The sequence below is a fragment of the Phaenicophaeus curvirostris genome, chromosome 2 (assembly GCF_032191515.1).
Source record: "Phaenicophaeus curvirostris isolate KB17595 chromosome 2, BPBGC_Pcur_1.0, whole genome shotgun sequence".
NCBI lineage: Eukaryota > Metazoa > Chordata > Aves > Cuculiformes > Cuculidae > Phaenicophaeus > Phaenicophaeus curvirostris.
Window position 1 is genome coordinate 87,145,239 of NC_091393.1, and position 22,219 is coordinate 87,167,457.

At 41.0% G+C, this 22,219-nt stretch overlaps 1 protein-coding gene across 12 annotated transcripts in view; it reads left to right on the forward strand.

The window, feature by feature from the left end:
• Positions 1-22,219, forward strand: part of ESRRG (estrogen related receptor gamma) — a 402,243-nt gene that overhangs the window by 118,750 nt on the left and 261,274 nt on the right. For 2 of the 12 annotated variants that reach the window (XM_069852776.1, XM_069852781.1), the window contains exon 1: positions 9,111-9,217. The exons of the other annotated variants lie outside the window; for them this stretch is intronic. The gene's annotated coding sequence lies outside the window, so the exon portion shown is untranslated. Of the gene's footprint in view, positions 1-9,110; positions 9,218-22,219 lie in introns of those variants that run through there. 12 annotated transcript variants of the gene reach the window in all.

A 22,219-nucleotide genomic window follows, 5' to 3' on the forward strand; every position in this document is an offset into this window, starting at 1 on the left:
TTTTTTTTAATATCTAACCTTTTTGCTGTTAAAGTAAGTGTATCTCACTTATTAACCACACCAAAGATAGTGAAAGTGCATGATCTGACATATTACGTTACTGCATCAGGCAAAATGTATTTTAAAATAAATAATACTGTAAAGCACTTCTGTTGGGGAGTGATAGGGGGTTGGGTGGGAGTTGAGCATCGCTTAGTTGTTATGCTGATCTTGCTCAAATTTTGAGCCTGGTGATTGCACTGGTGAAAGAGCAGCCTTGATTTCTGCACATATGTTACAGTTGCTTGTAAAACTGGGCTCACAGATTGCTCTGAAGCTTTTACAGTTCCTGCAGAACATTTCTGTAGTTCCAGCAGTTTGATCACAAATGCAGCATCTCTTTCCTAATGCTGTGCAGGTTGATAAAACAGTTGCTGAGCTGGAGTCCCTAAAGAAATTATTAATTATCTAGTTAATGTGCATCAGGCTGTGGGAGTGTGAGATTAATCACCAGTGCTGGGATGAGTTGCTGAAGTGGATTTTGGTTTTTTGTCTCCTGTCACTCGGTAATGGCTTTTCCTTCCTTCACCATCAGGTGAACAGGTGCGGAGATGCTGTATTTTCATTTTCCTGTAGTCAGTAACAGCCGGTGACCAGGAGATGTCTTTTTCTCAGTCCTGCTGCATGAGCAGTTTACTGCATAGAGCACTACCTGCTTTGGATGTTCCAGCTGCAGGAGATGCTCTTACAGCACAGGACTGACCTGAGCATTCCCAGATAAACACATTTGAACACATGCGCTTGGGGAGTGGTGCCAGGGAGGAGTGCTGCACTGAGCTGGCTCTGGCTCTTCTGTATTCCCCAGGTGTGAAAGGCGTTGACTTATGTTTGGATGTGGAATCGCAATTTGACTCCTATTTTGAATGTACTTATAGCACTCAGGATTTTGCTTAATGCAACAAAAGAAAAAGTGCGCTCAGGCAGAGTAGCTTTTGAAGTTATTTATTGGGAAGATAAAGAAGAAGGTGGTTCAGGCTCAGTCTTTAGTGGTACCATTAAAGCCACTGTGCTGCATAAATATTCAAACATGGAAGAATGAGCCAGGCTCCTTTCCAGTAGTGGTGGATCAGTCAGGGCATTCAGATGAAATGTTGAAGTACTGGTTCACTGCAGTTAATGGGACAGCTGCATCAAATGCAGCTGCATCAAATGCAGCTGCATCAGAAATTGTTCAGTGAAACCCTTAGATTCTTCCAGAGTACCTGACTGGATTATGCACACTTGCACCACACAGCACAGTGATGAAAAAATTGAGGCCTAATTTGTCTTCTGGATTTTACAGTTGTGTTGCTACATGAATCTTTTCATACATGGAGCCATAACAGCTCTGCCTCAGGGTAAGGACTGTTGACTGGAAGAGTCTTTTGTTTTAGTGACTACTAGTGTGGGGAGGAAAGAAGATGGAAGGAGCTAAGTTGTATGCATCCAAAGCAGACTCTTTGCCTGAGGCCAGGGGAGCATCTTGTTAAGAAGGGAAGAAGCTGTAGACAACAGCACAACAATCATTTCAGTAATATGTGCTGAGGGACAGTAGCAGTTTGAACCCCTCTCTATTTATAGAGCCTAGTCATTTGGATTACTTCCTTCTCTAGCACAAGTGTTGTTTCTCCCTGAGGAAGTTCTGTAAATGGCCATAGCTATTTAGACTTTAAGATGCATGGCACTTGAGACTGGATGAGACTGGAGACTTGTTTTTAAAATTCTTCTTGACTATGTTGTATCAAGGGTTATTTGTGTGATATGACTATCATAGAATAACCAGCTTGGAAGAGACCCACCAGATCATTGAGTCCAACCATTCCTATCAAACACTAAACCATGCCCCTTAGCACCTCATCCACCCGTGACTTAAACACCTCCAGGGAAGGTGAATCAACCACCTCCCTGAGTAGCTTGTTCCAGTGCCCAATGACCCTGTCTGTGAAAAATTTTTTCCTAATGTCCAGCCTAAGCCTCCCCTGGCGGAGCTTGAGGCCATTTCCTCTTGTCCTGTCCCCTGTCACTTGGGAGAAGAGGCCAGCTCCCTCCTCTCCACAACCTCCTTTCAGGTAGTTGTAGAGAGCAATGAGGTCTCCCCTCAGCCTCCTCTTCTCCAGGCTAAACAACCCCAGCTCTCTCAGCCGCTCCTCATAAGGCCTGTTCTCCAGCCCCTTCACCAGCTTTGTTGCTCTTCTCTGGACCCGCTCCAGAGCCTCAACATCCTTCTTGTGATGAGGGGCCCAGAACTGAACACAGTATTCGAGAAGCGGTCTCACCAGTGCCGAGTACAGAGGGAGAATAACCTCCCTGGACCTGCTGGTCATGCCGTTTCTGATCCAAGCCAAGATGCCATTGGCCTTCTTGGCCACCTGGGCACACTGCTGGCTCATGTTCAGTTGCTGTCAACCAACACCCCCAGGTCCCTCTCCTCCAGGCAGCTTTCTAGACAGACTTCTCCTAGTCTGTAGCACTGCACAGGGTTGTTGTGTCCCAAGTGCAGGACCCGGCACTTGGCCTTGTTAAACCTCATGCCATTGGACTCTGCCCAGCGGTCCAGCCTCTTCAGATCCCTTTGCAGAGCCTCCCTACCCTCCAGCAGATCAACACTTCCACCCAGCTTAGTGTTGTCTGCAAACTTGCTAAGGGCAAGGTAGGTGTTGGCGTTTATCAGCTTATGAGTTTCAAGTTCTTGACTGAGCTAGTGGGGGTTTTGTCCCTGATGAACTGAAAATTTTTTATTACCTTGTCGATTCAAGCAGGCAGATATGTACATGAGATTGACTTGCACTACTCCATTGCTGAGCTTTTGCTGTCCATGTTGTACTATTCTCCCCTCCCAAGGTAACCTCTTTAGCTGAACAGAGTTGGGAGAGGTGTGCAATTTTCAGAGGATTTGTTTTTTTTAATAGCTATGTGCTCAAGTCTGGAATCCCTCAACAGCCCCATGATGATACAAACATCTCTTTGTTTGGCAAACTGTGATATAACTGCATATTAAATGTAGATGACCCATTTGTGTCTGAAGATCCCTAACCAAATAGTCAGCATGGCAGTATAGGGGTTTTAAACATTAAGCAGTCTTTGGGGCTTCAGGTTGAGTGTTTGCATCAAAGTTATTTGGGTCTCTGCTCCTTGTAGAGCTTTCTGAGCTTGATGTGATAAGTATAACCAAGTTTACTTTGTTAGGCTCAGCAGTTCCCCGCACTGAAGAGATAAGAAAGGGAAAATAAGACCTTTAGGAGACAAGAAGTAAATTTCTGTTTGCATGGGGATGCAGGTCGCTCTTTGTATGACTTTATTTGATGATGATGTTTGTATGACCATGTGTGTAGGTGCGCTTGCCCACTGTGGTGTACAGAAATGATGCAAAAGGAGTGTAAAACTTGGTAAATGTATGAACCATAAAGACAGTAACTCACCAGTCTCTTCTCTAGCTGTTGATCTCTGGTGCTTGAAAATTAGTAGAATAGCAGATTTTTAGATGAGTGAATTGTGCAAATCTGTGCCTAATTTACATGTACGATCACCTTGACTGTTTGTACAAATTGGGTAATTGCGCATGCAAACAGCTAATTAACACAATTAGCTCATCTGCTGATGCAGTCTTAAGATCTGTAAGTGTGTAGTTATCATATATCTACAAACCAATTGTATGGAAAAAACCCCAACAACTAAGTCCTGGTAACTGTTGGCGGGTGTGGGGAGTTGCTTGTTTTTTAACATTGAAGTTTTTTGGCTTTGGGGTGGAGAAGTGCCTGATAGTGATCATGACTGTTACTTTTGTTGGTATCCCAAAGCGGCTCAGGTTTATTAGCAAAATGTCACTTTGAAGTAGCAAGCTGGTGTTGTTGCTGCAACTCGTTCCCAGCACTGCAGTACGTGGCAGGCTAGCAGGTCTGGTGGCACAGAGGCTGCAGCCATGCACACCTCATAAATTGTTCCCTGAGAGCACAGGGCCATGCTTATTTTGCCCTATGGCTTCTTAAAAGTTCCTGTGAACAATGTTCAATAGATACCTCCTTATTACTATTTTTAGATAAGCAAATATTTCAGATTTGAAAGCCTTCTGCCTCTTTACCACTTGGTAGAAAAGAATTTACTGGAAAAGATTTAAAAGGTGAGTTTTCTGTTTTTATCTATTTGCCAACTTATAGATCTCTGTTAGCATATGACTGCTAAGCAGAAGTATCTAGATGAGTTTAAACATGCAGATCAAAGTTCTGCAACTGCATCAAGGGACGCTAAATACGAATCTCTTCCAGGAATTCCAGAAATGCATCTCCTACCTTTGTCATGTATTTGTTTCTATTACTTCTATAGCTGTTAGACTACTTCATCATAGTAATGATTTACAGTTTCAAAGCAAACATAATGTGAACTTGCAGTCAGTTCCTACCAATAATTTAATATCACCGTCTGTGGCTTCAAGTTAAGTCTGCAAAAAAGTAAGGAACAGCATAATCTTCTGAAGGCAAGTATTTCTTGAACTACCTTTTAAAAAAAAGTTTCTTCATTATAAAATAGAAACCTTAAACCTGTTTTAGATCTACCTAATATCCCAATTAGACTTACCTAATTTAGACCTACCTAATATCCCAGTTGCTCTCCGATTTTCTTATGTGTGTAGTTTTATTCTAAAACAAAGATGAGATATGCCAATACCACATAACTGACAGGTTTCAAATCCTAGAAAGAGGTTGTGTCCAAGACCCCTCGACTGTGTTCTCTTTCACCTTTTTCACATAGATGTTTTGTGGTATGTAGCATTTTCCTTACTCAAGAGATTTCAAAACACATTGAAAAGCAATGAATTAGATGCTGATTGTGCAGGGACTGTGCTGGCAGAAGGAGCACCTTGCTACATGCTCACAACAGCGCTCTCGCATTCTTAAAATCTGCCCTGTGAAGGGAATTAAACATGGCTGGGAAAGCCTAAAAATAGTGTCAAATGTTTTACTGTCATCTAGGTGGCCACCAGACAAAGACCCAAGTGACTTCAGTGCAATGCCTCATGCGAAAAATCATTTTTCTGGTAAAGCAGTATTTATCAAATGGTAGCTGTGTGCGGAGCTGGGAGAGAGAAGAGTGTAAGTTGTGGTGTGATCATGAAGTTTCACACCTGGAGTCAGGGAATTTCTATGCAAGTATGTAGAAAGCCCCTTAAACATGGAAAGAAAATCTACTTAGAGTTACCCTTTTAAGAAAGAAGAGTGAAATAAAAAGTAGTGGAGAGCTGGATGGATATGGCTTGCAAAGCATGCTGTGAAGAAGCATGAAGCTCTTGGAGAGCCTCATTTCTTTATCAAGGTGTGTAGTGGCACTATTTGAAATGGGAATTAACTACAGACAAAAAAAAAAAAAAAATACCCAACCAAACTATGCCCTAGCCCCTAAATTCAAAATGATCTGAAAAGAACTCCGACAAATAGAATACCCAAAGTCAAGGATTGGATCCTGGTTAGAATGCATCGGCTATGGTGTTTGAGCCCTGGCAGCACAAAAGGAGAGATGGAGCCTTGCTAGTGTGTGCACAGGCTCTTCCCTCTCTCCCCCGACTCCAGTGTGTGCTTTGCAGTTTAAAGATGTAAAAGTCATTGAACGACAAATTACGATTAGCAAGGAAGTGAGACCTATGTGCTGCAAAAGGGAGCTGAGGGGTATGCATGCTAACTTTATTCCTCGCCGTGTCAGGCTTTCAGGGCTGTTGCCATACATAGTCTTTAAAGGGATGGTGGCAGCTGTTTGTTAAACTCTTCAAATAAAACTTTTTTTTTTAACCAAATTGACAGCTTTTATATTGTTATACTTCAGTATTTCTCAATTAATCTAAATATCATAAAAAAATATTAGCTATAAAAACCTTTTTCCACTGTCAATCAGCCAGATTACCCCATTGACTGTTCTGGTGACCTGGAATTGAAAACTGATGGGAAATGGGAAAATAAAATAAAAAAAGCAACAAGAAAAGAAAAAGAAAAAAACAACAGTCTTCTTAAAGGCCAAAGTGAATGAGACTGGAAAAGAAACAAAACTGAAATAAAATCAAAATAAGATGAGCAAAGTTTCTGTAGCTCTTTATGTTGGGACAGCTTAAAAAACATTTTTACCAGGTCACACAACTGCCTGCAAAATTGGGACTGAAGGCTATAATGTGCTTAAGTGTCTTATAGGTGTCTTATAGGTGTTTGGTGTTTTTCTTTCTGACCTGAGGCTGGCTGTGGCCTACACAGTGCCAGTCAGAGAAAGAATGAGCCATTTACTGAACTGTTTAGAAGTGGGGTGGGCAGTGATTGTACTTAACTATGGTGATGACCTTTACACTTTCACTTAGTTGAAATGCTGTTAATATCCTTGAGTACAGGTTTAAAGCCTTCTCCAAAGCCTTAGGAATTACATGTCTGTTATTTGAAGAGAGAGCTCCTTTTTAAGATAATCTATGTTCTATTGAATTCAGTGAGAAAAAGTTCTGCATGGGATGGGATAAAATTCCCACTCTGTGCTAGGTTCCTTTAAGGACTAAAGGAAAAGGCAGGGTTTATGTGCTCTAGAATTGCCTGTGGGCTTTTTCCAGAAAGGATACACCTGTCAAGTAGTGAAACAGCACCTCTGTTCCTAGGCATCTCACTTGGAAGGTCCTAAAAGATTTTCTTTTTTCTTCAGTTACTGACAGATGTTAAATAAACTGAAAGCGCAGTGTTGGTGTGACTGTCAAATTGCTGCGATATCCAGATAATTTTTCTCCTTGCCCTTTCCCATGAGGACTGTAGTGCCAGCCAGTGAGAGGCTGATTGCCTTTGCCTGATCAGGGATGCTTGAGGAACCAGCTGATGGCTGAAATCCTCTAAAATTGAGTTGATGATTATGAAGAGGTGGAACCTGTGCTAAAAGTTGGTAACCACAGTTATCTAAAACTATGTGCCTGCAGTCACTCCATCTATCCTGCAGTTCAGGAGCCTCGTTTAAATTTTTCATGTTATGTCCACAAAGCATGATCTCTAGATGATTAGAAGGTGATATTCCCTTCTGGCAACAGGTGGCCTCTTTCTCAGTAGTTGAACCTTTGTCTTGCAGCCCACAGCCATTTGGTGTCCCTGGACCCAAAGGCAGTAGCACTTCTGCTAATCTGCTTTGTACAGCACATAGGAGTGTGTGCCCTCAGCAGCACAAGTCTCCATAAGCATCCTAGCGCAGCTTTTCTTTCAGTTTCTTTGTGTCCGGGACTTGCTTGGATATATTCATTAAAGTCGTGTGCTGATAACTGTGATGAGTGGCTTTGTGCCTATAGCACAAAGGAGTGCTCTGCAATAACAGTGTTATCTCTTTTTTTTTTTTTTTCCCAAAAAAAATCTTATAGTTGAGTTATGGACAACTATGCAGTGAGTTTAAGCAATAGTTTTTCTCTTGATCATTTAATGATTCTTGGCATTCTAGTGACTGAAACCTGTCAAATCCAGTGCTCTGCAGCCAGCGTAGAGTTAGTCTGTGTTCCAGGCATGATTTTCTCGTGGGATGGTCTGAAATGGTTACGTGGGTTTCCCCACAACTTTCCAGTCGAATGTATCATGGTCTGAGTGCATGTTTGGCTTAATTCTTGCCCTCCTTACCACACCCGCAATGTATCTGTTACGATGGAAACGGAATACTACTTCAGTTCCCTTTGTGGAGGGGATGGGAGAAGCAGCAATGTGTGACTGATGGTAATGGTTCCTTTGAGGGATGATACTGGAACAATGCAGCAATACCCCTTAGAACTTCTTTATCCCTATTCCTATGAAATATAAGCTGTTGTACTATTCAGAAGCAAAAGAAATTTGCCTTCAAACAGACAAAAAGAATAAATTAAAAAATTGTGGTTTGTCCCGCAGGGCCTTTATTTATAAAGTTTATCCTGGGAGCCTCAAAGCATCACTAATTGTAGCAGAAGCTCTGTATGTACTTTTCCCAGTGAATCAACAAGCATATTGTATTGACATTTAAGTTTTGAGATCTTAGTGTATCCCTGGTGCAGGAACGAAACTCCCAGTTCAGTTTCTGCTGGTGAGGAGACGCTGATCCATTATTAGGGATAACTTGGTTTATCTCCTTTGACACTTTTCTGATATCTCTTGATCATTAAGGTCTGGATTAAGTGGGAATAAACATTACTTGCATGGATGTTACCTAGCTTATGCCTCAGATCTTTTATGAAAGAGTTTGAGTGCTTAATGTCTTCCAATTCAAAAAGAAAAATCAAAGTCTTGTGTACAGCTTCCTTCTGTCAGGTGTCGAGATGAGGGTTAGGTGAGTGCGTAATAGAAACCCAGATAGCTGAAAGTCACATTTCCAGCTGAATTTAATATGATTGTAGTTAAAATGCATAGAAGAAGAAGGGGTTGTTTAGGGGGCTTTTTTTGGCATTTATTTAGTGGATTTAATCAAGTTTAAGGTGTACTACTCTGTGTCACTCTTGAGAGAGCAGTCACCTGTATCATCTTTCCTGTCAACTGGCATCATGACATGTTTGTGGAACACTACTGTGTCGGGACGAGAGAAGGTGCTTGGCAGCTGGTAGCTATTTGAACAGAGTAGGATAAGTAGGTCTTTATGGGCTCAGCTGACCCAAAACTGGCACTGATACTCAGAGAAATAAGGTTTTTCAATATTTTGTTCCAAATCTTTACTTCACTGAAAATGTAGCTATAACTTATCATTAATAAATTAACAGCTTTCATCCTGAACCTGTGACAGAATGTAGAAATTAAATGTTTGTCTTTCAGTCTGACTGGAATTGCCCGTTTGTGTTTTACAGGAACTCAACAGGCATTTCTGGTAGTTCTCAGCAGATGAAAGATCGGAGAGGTTATCACATTGCTTCACTGTGACAGTAGAAACACCGAAAAACCCATGCTAGGGACTGATGTATTTAGCAGCCTGGTGCTGCCTAACCGGGGTAGTCCTTTATTTATCCTAGTTTGTTCCTCTTCAGCACTTTTCATCTGAGGATTGTGAAAAGTGGACTTCACCCTGTGAGGCTGTTGCCGTAACTGTTTATGAATGGAGGGCTGAGGCTCAGAATAATTGCAGCTTTCCACAGGTTACCTCACATGCCAGTAGCACAAACAAGAGCCTGTGCATTGTTTCCCGGATTGCTACTTCTTCCACGCTTTCTTTAACCACGTGGGAAGAAATTCATCCTGACAAAGGGTCTGGCACAACTTAGGTAAGCCAGCATCACTTAAATTGTCAAGCGAGATCTTGTGCTGGTGTTGCACAGGGGAATAAATTGGTCAAGAACTTTTTGGACTGCTTTGCAAAAGACAAATGGCCACATGAAATTTGATTTGCAGAGAAACCACTTCTGAGGAGAAAGCAGAACTCCAATATAAGTACATCTGCAAACTATTGATGTAAAAATAGCTTGGGTAATAAAACACTGGTAAATGGAGGTATGGTAGCATTTTGGGTGTATGCTAGAGACAAGCTAAACTGATCTGAATTTGAAGTTTATTATTTTGCAGAGTTTCTCTGGTTTAATTTGATCAGTGCTAGGTCACTTTTAGTTGAAGCGGGAGAATATTTGTAGAAGCTTAAAGTCATCTTTCTGTAAAACAAAGCAGAAAAACTGTCCAACTGCAGACTTGAGGTTGCTCAGAATAATCTACATGTGTTTTGAAGGATTTTGGCAGTGCATTTCCTTCTGAAGATTCTCATTCTTCTGTATTTTCTTTGCCAAGTGAGTAATTAGTTACTCCTTAGTTTTGCTTATCACTTTATACTTTTTCATAGAGACTGTGAGGTGCTTAACAGCTGTGCTCAGATCACCTTTCTTTCTCAAGCATGTCTTTATTAGCTTAAAAATAACAGTGGGCATGAAACATTCTAAGTTCCTGTACTTTTTTTTTTTCCTAACACCATCCCCCCCCCAAATTGTGAGTGCTTTCCAGAGCATCCTCAGTGAATACCAGAAGCATGTAGTCTCATTTTTCTTGCCTTGAATTGCTAGACCCCAACAGTGTTGATCAACAGCACTGGAAGTGAAAGCTTGATTTAAGTAGTCTTAGTCTCTTTTTCATCCTATAGTTGAAAATTTTCTTTCATCTTTTCAGATGTTGGTAAACATGGCAACAAGCATGGCTCTGCAACAGATGCAATTCTTTCTAGGTCTCTAGGTAACATTTTAACCTGTAATGTTCACAGCATAGCATCGTAAGTAATATTCCAGGAAATACGCTGCTGCTTGTTAAAAAGGATAGGACCCCAGAGATGCCTTTAAATATGCCTGTAAAGTGAGAGGTGCCAAGAGAAAGATAATATGGCTGATTATAGTTATTTACCTTACATTTTCATTCGCCCTTAACTGGGTGTAATTTAGGGGCATGAAATCTCTTATTGAAAGTGTATTTGCATTAAACAGCTCTAAGCAACCATGAAAGTGCAGAAGCTGAAAAATTGACAGACTGGCTTCCTAGAATCCCAAAGTAGCATTTTTGTAATAGGCATACAAACAAATCAAATAAACATGTTTTGCTTCAACGATTTAAAGAATATGGTCTTTGGAGTAATTTGTCTTTTTTTTTTTTTAAAAAAAAGCCAGTTATAATTTCTAACCTTTTCATTGCCTATCTCTAGTTTGCAGCTCCTCCTAAGAATCTGCAGCAATTTCCAACCCAGCTGTTGTGGTTGCAAGCATTGTGCCTTTGTTTAGCTTTCCCTGAGCTATCAAATCTGCCTATAAAGGGGATTACCTGGCTGGTGATGTTGTTTTTCAGGTCTGCACTTTTTAACAAATAATTGTTTCGTAGTGGTTCTTACCCTCTAAAAAAAAGAAACAAAACAAAAAAAACCAACAAAAAAACTCTCCAGAAATCAGAGTCTTGCAAGTAGGTACCTTCAGTCAACTTTGACAATCCTCCTTGCTTCCATTTTGACTAATTATAAACAAGTTGAAATCAACTGCAAGAGTAATGGATCTTTTCAATCAGGTCATGTTCTTGTAGCAAGACTTAAATTCCCATCTGCACTTTATTTAAAAAACAAACAAAACAACAAAGCAAACAGCTTTTTCTTCTACTGTGTTGGTGTGTGCTAAGCCTGAGAAATTTATAATACAACTGTGTACTATTAAACGGGTACAATCTTCTACTTCCTAGTGTTATTTTATACCTGTTGTCTCTCCCACAATGTAGTTTAACTAACTGAAGTTTGTGAAATGTTGTGATCTTTGCATAATACTTATTGAAGTGAAAAGCCTTAGCAATATTTATTTCAGCGGACTGTAGAACTAATGACTACAGTAGAAAAAACCTGCAAAACTCGCTTTTTTATGTACACAATAGACTCTTTAAGAAACTTAATTAATTTGCATTTAAAAATGCGAGCATGTTCGTCTGAATTCATATTACAATATCTATGCTCCCTGTTATCATGCTCTGTTAAAAGTACTCTATCAGTATATGTTATTGAAATATAGCTACAGTATTCATTTTTTAGTATTTTCCTTACGTTGAATGTTAAATGGAAGCTAGTGTCTGTCTTGCTTCACTCAGTACAAAAGAAGTATTTAGTGTACTTGAGTGTCTTCAGTTTTGGTTCTTGTTTTGCAAACAGTTCACTTTAATTAAGGCTTGTCATTCAAGATCTAATGAATACATTCACTGTAATGTCTCCATCTTCAGGAGTCGAATTTGACTTAGAAATTGTCTCTGTCACAGAGGGGCTGATAGTATCAGTTTAAAGATTTCTTCTTCTTTTCCTGGGGAACAGCGGTTCACGTGGTTTGTGCTGCTCTCGCTGGGTACAGAGTAGCAGTGCTCACCGAAAGGATTGCAGAGTGATGGTTATTGCAACATAGAGACAGACAAGAAAAATTCCTGAAGACTCTTATGGGCATTTATTTCAGAGAATGCACCTGCATGAGACGCTTCTTTTCTTTTCTTCCCCCTGCCTCCCCCTTTTTTTTTTTTTTTGTTTTGTTTTGACACAGTTTCAGAGGTGCCTTATTGGTTTTGTTTGGAAAGATTAAGCAACTCTTCTCCCCAAATTATGCTTCTGTTAGCATATGAGAGGACTTTGACCAAACAAACAATGAATTTTCTAATACACACAGTAAAAAAAAAAAAAAAAAATCCTATAAAAGCAGGTTTCTTTTGACCTTTTACCTGTACCTGTTTCTACCTTCACAAGTGGGGACTGAGCATGAGTAGGATTGTTATGCTCCTGTGTCTCCAACTGGTATTATTTTTTGTGTTAGAAGTCCTGCTTTTAATGTCAAGTCAAAACTGTAACTAATTTTACTGTCGTATAAATGCCACTTTATGTCCTGTAGTTGTGCAGGAAAGCACCAAAAAGTGAATTTGGAGTCTTCAAGAGAAAGAAATTATGTAAAGCCTCTTTTTTTTTTTTTTTTTTTTTTTTTGCTTTTCAGTGTTGCAGTATTTTAAACTGATTTTCAGCTAGTTAAATCAAGATTATTTTATGGTGCTGTCTGCTGGTGTAGTATTGTGGGGAAAAGGCTCTAGCCCTCAAGCTGCTTCTACCAGCAGCTTTTACCATCACCATGTTCAAACTGCTTTACACCCACTTCTGTTAGAGAATTTTGGGTTTTGAATGAAGCAAGAGCCTTCTGCAGGGTCAGGAGAAGAGTGGTGCTGGAGGGACCCTGCAGGGCACAGGAAGGTGTCCTGCTCTGAGGTCTCTGGTGGGGAGACTTGTCCACCAAAGGGATTTCCTCATCATCCAAACATTCTGCCGAGAGTGCTGAACAGGGCTTTGTGTGACAGTAAAAGGGTGGGATCTGACAGTGCTCATAGTATGGAGAGGCTGAAAATGGGAGGTGCAGCAGGAGGATGGGAGGTGGCTAGTGAAATCTTCTGAGAGCATCCCACGCTATGTGCAGCACAAAGATGCCACAAAAGGAGCCAATGGGGTGGCTGTTTGGTCGTTGTCCTCAGATGTCCTCATTAGGTACTTATTTGACAGGTAGCATGTGATTCACCCATAATCACTCAATGCAAATGTTTGGGAAGCGCTATTGCATCTGTTTTGTGTGCAAGGAATCGCATCATACCAAGAGCAAGGCTCAGATTTTTAAACACTGGCAGTGTGCACTGCTGTTCTCATCCAGGCTTTGAGAGGAGGTCTGTGATGGTGAGGTGACCAAGGTTCCATCACCTTAATCACACCAGGGACCTAATCCTTCCCTCTGGCAGCTGATCCCCAACACATTAGTGGCAGGAGTAGGCTGGGTACCAAGATGCTCTGGCCACCACTGCAGAGGGGCAGGGAGTCAAGTGTTGTGAAGGGCTCTGAATGGGTTGCCTGCGAGGTGGCAGGTTATGGCTGAGGACAAACATATGCCACTGATGGGTGCACCTTTTTTTGACCTTATTTAAATTTTTCTAGGTAAAACTTTAATTGCCAGGGGTAGGTATAGGCAAATGCAATAAAACAAGCAAGCAAAAGCATTCTCCTCTCCCTCCCCGCCTCCCCCCGCCAGTAAACTGGAGCTATAGCAAGTTTCTACAAGGAGATGTATTTTAGAAAGTGGGGGGGGTGTTGGGTTTTTTGGTTTGTGGTTGTTTTTTTTTTTTAATTAATTGAGATTTTGTTGTCAGGCTAAAACAGACTAAAAATAAACAGCTGTATAGTACTTCATTAAGCTGCCTGCTTGGAGTGATTTTCCCATTGATTAGTCTCAGGGCTAATGCTGGTTCATTCCTCATTTCATTGCTAATTAACATCAGCTCTGCTCCTGACCACTTGACCGCACTCTCTCTGTGAACATGTGCTGGTTTGGCAAGTAATAACTGTTCTCTCCTCCTTAAAGGAGAGAATTAAGGGAGAAAATAGCTATCAAGCATAGATCTCTGGCTGCTACTGCTGTAAGGAGAGCAAAAACTAAAACCGTATCGGCCTGTATGAAGGGTAATAAACATAGTTTACAGAGTGCAGGAGTTTGGTTGAGGAACTATGTAAATACAGATGATGAGCTCAAGCTGCCATATGAATTGACTGGCTTGGCTCATCTTCTGTCAGTTGAGTTGATTCAGGCTCTTCTGGGATGCTTGTGGTGCAGATTACCTGACCCAGGGGCTTTTGGCTGCCAGCAGTCAGGGAGAGGGCTGCTTTGGATAGGCAGCTCTTTCTTTTCAAAGTCTCTGCAATGTTCTTGGAGTCTGAATAATGGAATACCTTGGCAGTTGGTACATCGAGAGCAGGAAACGTAATGCTATGGTTATAGATTTGTCAGGCCACTTCCATGCAAACAGAATATAGATGAAAATAGGGAAATGAAATTCTCGAATTGGCATGGATGCACTCTGAGAAAATATCTAACGATGTTAATGAAATTAGCAGCCTCTGTTCTGGGTGAAAAGGTCAATTTTTCCATAAAACCCAAGTAAACTGGCATTTTGGAAAACATCTATTAAACTTGGCACAGAATAAATAACATTATCTTTTAATTGAACTGGGTATTGCATTTCATTTTCAGGAAGTCTCTCCCCTGCCCCGCCCCTCTTTTGAAGCAGTCATATCTCAGAACTAATCAGAAACTCAGCTTTGTACAAATCTATCAGGAACAGTCACTAGAGAGAGTGCTTGCCTGAGGGATAATCCTTTTTTATGTAGTTTTGAGTGGAATCTTATTCACTTGTTTGTCAATCATATATTTCATACTTTATATATTTCCACCATTAATTTAACGGATTTAGGGCTCAGTCTCACAAACACCTTCTGCATGTGAGTAGCTTTGTTCATGCAAGCATGCTCATGTGAGTAAAATAAACTATGTGAGAGAATCGTAGGATTCTCTCAGTAACTATGCATCCACCCACAAAGCCATTGCCTTCCTAAACACTCTTCTTTGAGCTGTAGTAACAAGAAACATCTTTTACTCACATGAGTAAACTCACATTTTAAATTTTAGTAACTGTAATAATTATCGTAAGAAAGATAGAGAAGTCATTCATTTATTTAAGAATGTAAGCACTTTTGGTCAGGAAGAACTGCTGCCTAATTAAGTATTGCGTGATTGGTTATATCACATAGACTTCAGGGATGGTTGTGGAATTGGCCTCGGAGCAGACACAGAAGTGTAGAAAAACCCTATTTTGTTGTCAACTGACTTTAGATAAAGGCTCAAACCATATTTTGTTCTGCAGACTTTGTTTAGTTGGAAAATGGAAATGGAATTTTGTTTCTTTTGTTCCTAGGAGACATCCAGCTTCTCCTCGTTCTAAAACAGATTCCTACAATGTTTTTGACTTTTTTTCATGATACTGTTTCTAGTCCTGGTCAGATGCAAAACAAAACTGGAAACAAATACTTATATTATTAATAAAATAAATAAATTCAATATAAATATTTCCTTGGATGCTTTTAAACTGCAAGGAGCTCTGTTTGAGGGAGTGTCTTGGCCTGTATAGTGCTTCTGGTAGTTCAGTAGTTACTCTCTTGCTTGCATTCTGGTAGTTCATATTTTGTTTTTCTCCGGAGTGGTGTTGGGAAACGGTAAAATACTGTTTCATTGTTGAAATAAAAATAATCCCAAAGTTGTTTTCTTTCCTGTCACTTGTGTAATGAAATAAGCATATCTATGTACTTTTACATGTAAGTACTAGGCACAAGTGTAGCTCTTCTCCAAGGCAGTGCCCAAGCTGCTTTCTGGCTGTCCCGTGCTCAGGTGAGCTTTCTGGTCAACTTCGCTGTCTGCGTGATGTTGGGTCACACCGGTGGGCAGGCCCCAGGGCATAGAGACAAGCTCTGGAGCCTCTGTCGCGGGGTGGTAGGGTGCTCCAGTGATGATGGAGAGAACAACAAGGAAATGAGCCAAGTGCTCTGGGCAGGACCATGTCTTGGAGGTGGGTGGTGCCTGGCTTATTGCTGATTTAGCTAAAGCATTGAATCTGTGGATGGTTTCTTGCTCATTACCAAAACATTTAATAACAGAGTTGAAAGCTGGGTGTTTTGTTTTTCTTCTTTCCCTCTTCATTCAAAGAATGAAAAAAGGGTGGAGCTAAGGAAATTCTGAGACCCTTATGAGTATGACATGCTTTAAATAAGATCTTAGAGGAGACTGACTTGTATGACAGACTTAGTGATCCTCAGCAGTGGACTGTTTTTGATGTAAACCTTATGATAAAGATGCTCTTTCTGGTCTTGTTACTGTCACTGCTTAAAACCTGAAAGTTTCATTTTCCTTTTATAGTTAAAAGTTATTTTGAAGGGCTCCAGTTGTTTCAAATGTAAGTTGGCATATTGTATTAAATAAGCTTCAGTAGCTTCTTGTTTCACTACAGGCTGGAATTTTGTGAATAAAGTATGATTAATAGCTCCTACAAACCTCTGGATGGACATGCAAAGGAGAAGAATAATACAGTTGCAGCATTACAAGTCAGCAGCATATTAAACATTATTTTTTTTTTCCTTAGGACAGGATTTCCTGTAGACATCCTGAAGAAAAATAAGTTTCATTAGTCGAGCAATGAGCAGAGATAGAGCAACGGGATTGATTGTAATAAGCCTCTCCTTTTTACCGAAATCCATTACTTTCTGAGCTATTAAGTGATGAAAGGGATTAAGAGAATAAAAAAATATAAGTGGGACTGTATTCGTAAATCTAATAAAGTTGATAACAGTAAAGCATTTTGTGAAATTTGCATGTGAATTTATAACATTCTAATCCATCGGCAGAGAGTGTTGTGCTGCAGAGGGAAGGGGGTGCACCATGCATACAGGATAAAAATGCAAGAGCAGAATTTCTGGCTGAGTAATGTTTTCTGTTGTTGGGGGTTTTTTTTTGTTTGGTTTTTTTTTTTTTTCCATATGGATATCCATATGTTTTTATCACAGATTCCATACTTTTGGTGCCAGGATCCATATGTTTAGCTTTTGCTCAAATAAAAGACTAAAATCATTCTTCATTATCTCTTGCTTCCTAGCTGGTGCTTTTGTAGACATAACCAAATGTGATGCTAGATGTTTGAGGCATACGCAGATAGGATGCAATTGGATCTCATCAGAGGTATTTAAAACCTGTACCTGGGGAGTTCAAGGACTGGATTATCTTCTGAGTATAATGCCCCTTGACAGTGCTCGAACAATGCAGGGGGTGCTATCATCTGATTGCAAAGTCCTGGCAAGGCTTTTCTCCTATAAAAGAGAAGCTCCTTTGGGAGTACAATGAGAATTTTCCTCCTTTTTATTTTATTTTATTTTAATTCTCAACCTGCATCTCTGCCTCTGTGCCTCTGCTGAGGCGTGTGTGATGCAGGGAGAGTCATGACAGAGCTTTGTTTTACTTCTGCCTTTTCTGCTTGCCCAGGGCCTGCAGCTAGTAGAATAGCAGCAGAATTTAGAAATGCTGATATAGAGAATGTAGGGATTGACGTAAGGATGGTGCATCACCATCTCCTTGACATGACCCATTCTACTTTGTGTCAAGGATATTGCTCACTGAGAATTGCGCCTAATCAGGTTTTATCTTCCCTCACCCTCCCATTTGATGGCAACATTAATATAATACTTGCAAATGTGTAAAATACAATTCAGTGTTCACAGTTAGACCTTGGAATAGGTACCAAGTAACCATCAATAGTAAAATTTTTGGCTCTCTGGTCAGATCCCATCTTCACTTGGACTTCTAGACTTAACTTCTTTGCTGGGACAGCCTGTGGCAGAAAAGCAGTTGTAGCGTGTGCATTTACTTCTCTTGGGAGTTTGATTGCCTACCAACAGGTTCTGACTGTCCTATGGCTATGGCATTTTTAACTCACAGATGGGGTAAGTAATATCTTGTAATTTTGAAGAGGAGAGAAAGAGGGTAGTCATAATTGCAAGCATTACAGATTCAAAATGAATGCAGCGATGTGAGTATTTTATTCAGTTCCTGCCTCTAGCCCATGAAACATAACCCTGAGGTAGGCTTGGAGTTATGCATTGTCCTCTGCATTCTGACAATAATAGAAATTATTGTGAAAGGTTAATAACTATTGCACATTGGAACTGTATTATCTTTCATGTGAAAGGAAAAAAAGGCAACTACTTCCTCTGTATAAATCAAGCAACAGCATCCTTACTTCAGGGAGGAGGCAATCAATGTTGTAAGAGCCCCATGAAGGCAGCACATCTTGAAGAGACACATTATATTAGATTTTCAGACTAACCCCAATCTCATCAGAGACAAAAGCAAAACTTATATCCTTCAAAGCAGACATAGCTCCTGATATTGTCTGTACAGAAGCTAAACAAAAACTTAACCTTTCTTTTGAGATTCAGTTTTAAAAATATCATCCATTTGAGATTGAATTTAATTTGTATTTCAGTGGAAATTATGCATCAGTTTTCAGCTCTACCTTTCCTTCTTGGGATTGTAGCTCTGGCAAGGCTGGTAGCAGGTTTGTAGCTACCTCATGGATCTTGTGCAGTGAGGCCCTTTTCAAAAGAAATGGCTCATGAGGAATATTCCACACATAGTGGCCTTCTGCATACAGCAGTTTCTGGGCACAGTGGTCAAACATCCCAGTTTGATCTCCCTGGTTGCCTGTCCCACACATGCATCTGAGCCATCCACGCTGCAGATGCCTCAGTGTGAGGAGCCTATATTTTGTCCCTTGAGTTGGCAAGTTTGTGGTCACCTACTTTTCATATTCATATGGAAAGGATAGACTGTAAATACTAAATGTGACACAAGCTGTTGTCCAAAGAAATTGAGTCACACCTTTCCTCCTTTCAGAAATGGTTCTTTTGTAAAAATGCTGTGTGGGTTTTTTTTAATTTCTCTTCCTATTTCCCCACTTCACATAGCATTTGAATACCAGATTGAGCTAATTTTAAGATTCCTAAGGGCAGTGGCACTGCATTCCTTCCACTCTGCTATTCCTTACCACATTACCTCACCACATCAGCACTCGTATGTCCCGCTGATGGCATCCAGTTTCCATTCCATTCACAGCAGCCAAGGATCATATCTCTGATCCACTTAGAAACACAATGATCTTTACCCCTGAGAATGCAAACGCTTTCCTCAGTCAAATCTATTGATCTACAGCGCTCTATTTCTGGCTTTCCATTCACTCACTCAATGTTTAGGATGCTGTATATTCTTTCTGGGGAAAGAGTTAACTTGGCTACTAGGAACACAGTGAAGAATGTTTCTGTAGAATCCAAAGATAGACATGATCTCCTCTTTATGCTTGTGCCCTGTACAAATACTACACTTAACTGAGGAAAATGAAAGCCCCCAGTCAGAAGCACACCAAGCTCTGTGACAATGACAGACCCAGGTGTGCTATCATGTTCTTAACCCAGGCTGATACACTGCAAGTGTTAATACTGAGTTGAGACAGGCAAGCACAGGCCAAGTTATACAAGGGAAGAGGTAAACAGTTTAGGCATAATCTCCAGGCTAGGATGATTTACAGTCTAAAAAGAAAAGATGAGACTAACAGGAAAGGGCATTGGATATGCAGAATGACATGGTATGACAAACATAAAATCAGTGAAAGTACTTTAGGGGGAGGGTGTAAAGGCTTTTCCTGAAGAGCATTACTGCTAAGGATGTTGCCTCCTGAGGGCTTTACTCTTGGTGCTCTCAGAGGTGTAGCTGCAAAGAAAATCAGATTTGTGGGGTGAGTATTCCAGCCTTGCTGCACAGCTTATGTATTGAAATGGGGCTCTCCAGGAGGCAAGCCCACTGTGTGCTATAAAGGGTCTCCAGGAGGTCCACTTCTTTCATCACTGATAGCAGAGGCTATAGACCAAATACAGCTATGTGCCTATTGACTTTGTTGGTGTTCAGAGATGTTCACCATTACCCCCAAATGGGTTTTTATTCTTAAAATATGGGATTTTAAGGATTTTCAGGTAATGCTTAACATTGATATTGAACTCATGTTTAAAAGAAATCCAGGCACCGTGATGTTGAGTGAGCTATGCCTGAGTTAATTTAATTATCTAGACAGTAGACAATTTTGAAAATATTGCCCGTAATTCATGTCTTTTGGGTTCCAGGTGAGTGCCCTGTTTTCTATACTTGTACATGACAAATGAAACCACTATTTCTAGGTGGAGTTTTTTTAAAAATACAGATATTGGTTACTGCTTGGTCTAAGGAGAAGTCTTTCATTATTCAGCGCTTAGACTGTTGGGGCATAGTAGCTAACAAGGTTTGGTCTTGATTGTGTCACTCACTTAATAGCTAAAGGTGTTTCCCACAACTCATGATGTTCAGTCTAACAGCTGACGCTTTGTAGGTAAGTCAAATGGGCAGGGATGGGAAGGGTCCCAGCTGAAATAATTCTGGGATTGACAGTTGTGATTGCATACAATGATAGTCTTTCTTAGTATATGTATGAAAAGCACTGATGTATGAGAGAAATTGGCTTGTGAAGGAGTATTACATTTTGATGTGGAAACTTTTTCTCAAGTTAGACACTGCCTCCCAATGTGCAGGATTAGTATGCAGTCCATGGTGAGCTACCTTACTTCACTTTCTCCCTTAGACACCAAAGTTTTCTTCCACTTCTTTTACGAGCTTTGCCTGCAAAGATAGGTAATAAGAAATAACTAGCACACTTTGTAACTTCCCCATGTAGCTAGCTCATCTAAATGTTCAGCATGTTTGTTATGATTTCCAAATTTAAATTGAGGGAGAAGCAGCAAACTTCTCTTTCCTAATAAAAAAATGTAGGAATAATAGAATAATAGAACACTGAAATTAATATGCAATGTGATATAATGTCCTTGTCAGGACACGTCATTGCCTTTACAGTAAGAATTTAATTTAATATTCTAAAACTAAAAGGGTATAATAGTACATGGGTGATCCTTCCCTGCTTACAGATGTGACAGGGGCTTGTACGCGTACATACACACAGTTGAAAGATCCCTCTCTCTTCATCTTTCCAACAGGTACAAACCATCAACAATCTTTGATTCCCTCAGAAATCAGGGCAGTGAATGGAGATCTTTTAGGAAAAGTCCAGAGCTGCTTGCCCAATGCTTTGGTAAATCCAGTCCTCTTGACTCGAGTGCACCCTTAGCAAGTTTGCGGACGACACTAAGCTGGGTGGAAGTGTTGATCTGCTGGAGGGTAGGGAGGCTCTGCAAAGGGATCTGAACAGGCTGGACTGCTGGGCAGAGTCCAATGGCATGAGGTTTAACAAGGCCAAGTGCCGGGTCCTGCACTTGGGGCACAACAACCCTGTGCAGTGCTACAGACTAGGGGAAGTCTGTCTAGAAAGCTGCCTGGAGGAGAGGGACCTGGGGGTGTTGGTTGACAACCGACTGAATATGAGCCAGCAGTGTGGCCAAGAAGGCCAATGGCATCTTGGCTTGTATCAGAAATGGCGTGACCAGCAGGTCCAGGGAGGTTATCCTCCCTCTGTACTCAGCACTGGTGAGACCGCTCCTCAAATACTGTGTTCAGTTCTGGGCCCCTCACCATAAGAAGGATGTTGAGGCTCTGGAGCGAGTCCAGAGAAAAGCAACGAAGCTGGTGAAGGGGCTGGAGAACAGGCCTTATGAGGGGCGGCTGAGAGAGCTGGGGTTGTTTAGCCTGGAGAAGAGGAGGCTGAGGGGTGACCTCATTACTCTCTACAACTACCTGAAAGGATGTTGTAGAGAGGTGGGTGCTGGTCTCTTCTTCCAAATGACAGGGGACAGGACAAGAGGGAATGGCCTCAAGCTCCGCCAGGGGAGGTTTAGGCTAGACGTTAGGAAAAAGTTCTTTACAGAAAGGGTCATTGGGCACTGGCACAGGCTGCCCAGGGAGGCGGTTGATTCACCTTCCCTGGAGGTGTTTAAGGCACGGGTGGATGAGGTGCTGAGGGATACGGTTTGGTGTTTGATAGGAACAGTTGGACTCGATGATCCGGTGGGTCTCTTCCAACCTGGTTATTCTGGGATTCTGTGATTCTGTGACTCTGAGTCCTGTTCATTGAGGGCCTTCTCCCAGCAAAAGACACAGTCTGTAACACTTTGGCATAAAATACAGAGGACTAATTACTTTGAAGATTTTAATGCTTTGTTTTGCAATCCTTGCTCCTACTACACTGTTCAGTAATGCCTTTCTCTCTGAAAGAAAAGAACATCAAACTCTTTCCATATACCTCCCTTATCTGTATATGCACATAGCAGGTCTCACGCACACAGCACCCAAAGGTCTCGCAAGGAGTGAGTGTCTTCTCTAGCAGGTTATTGCAGTGTGCCCACCACCACAAAG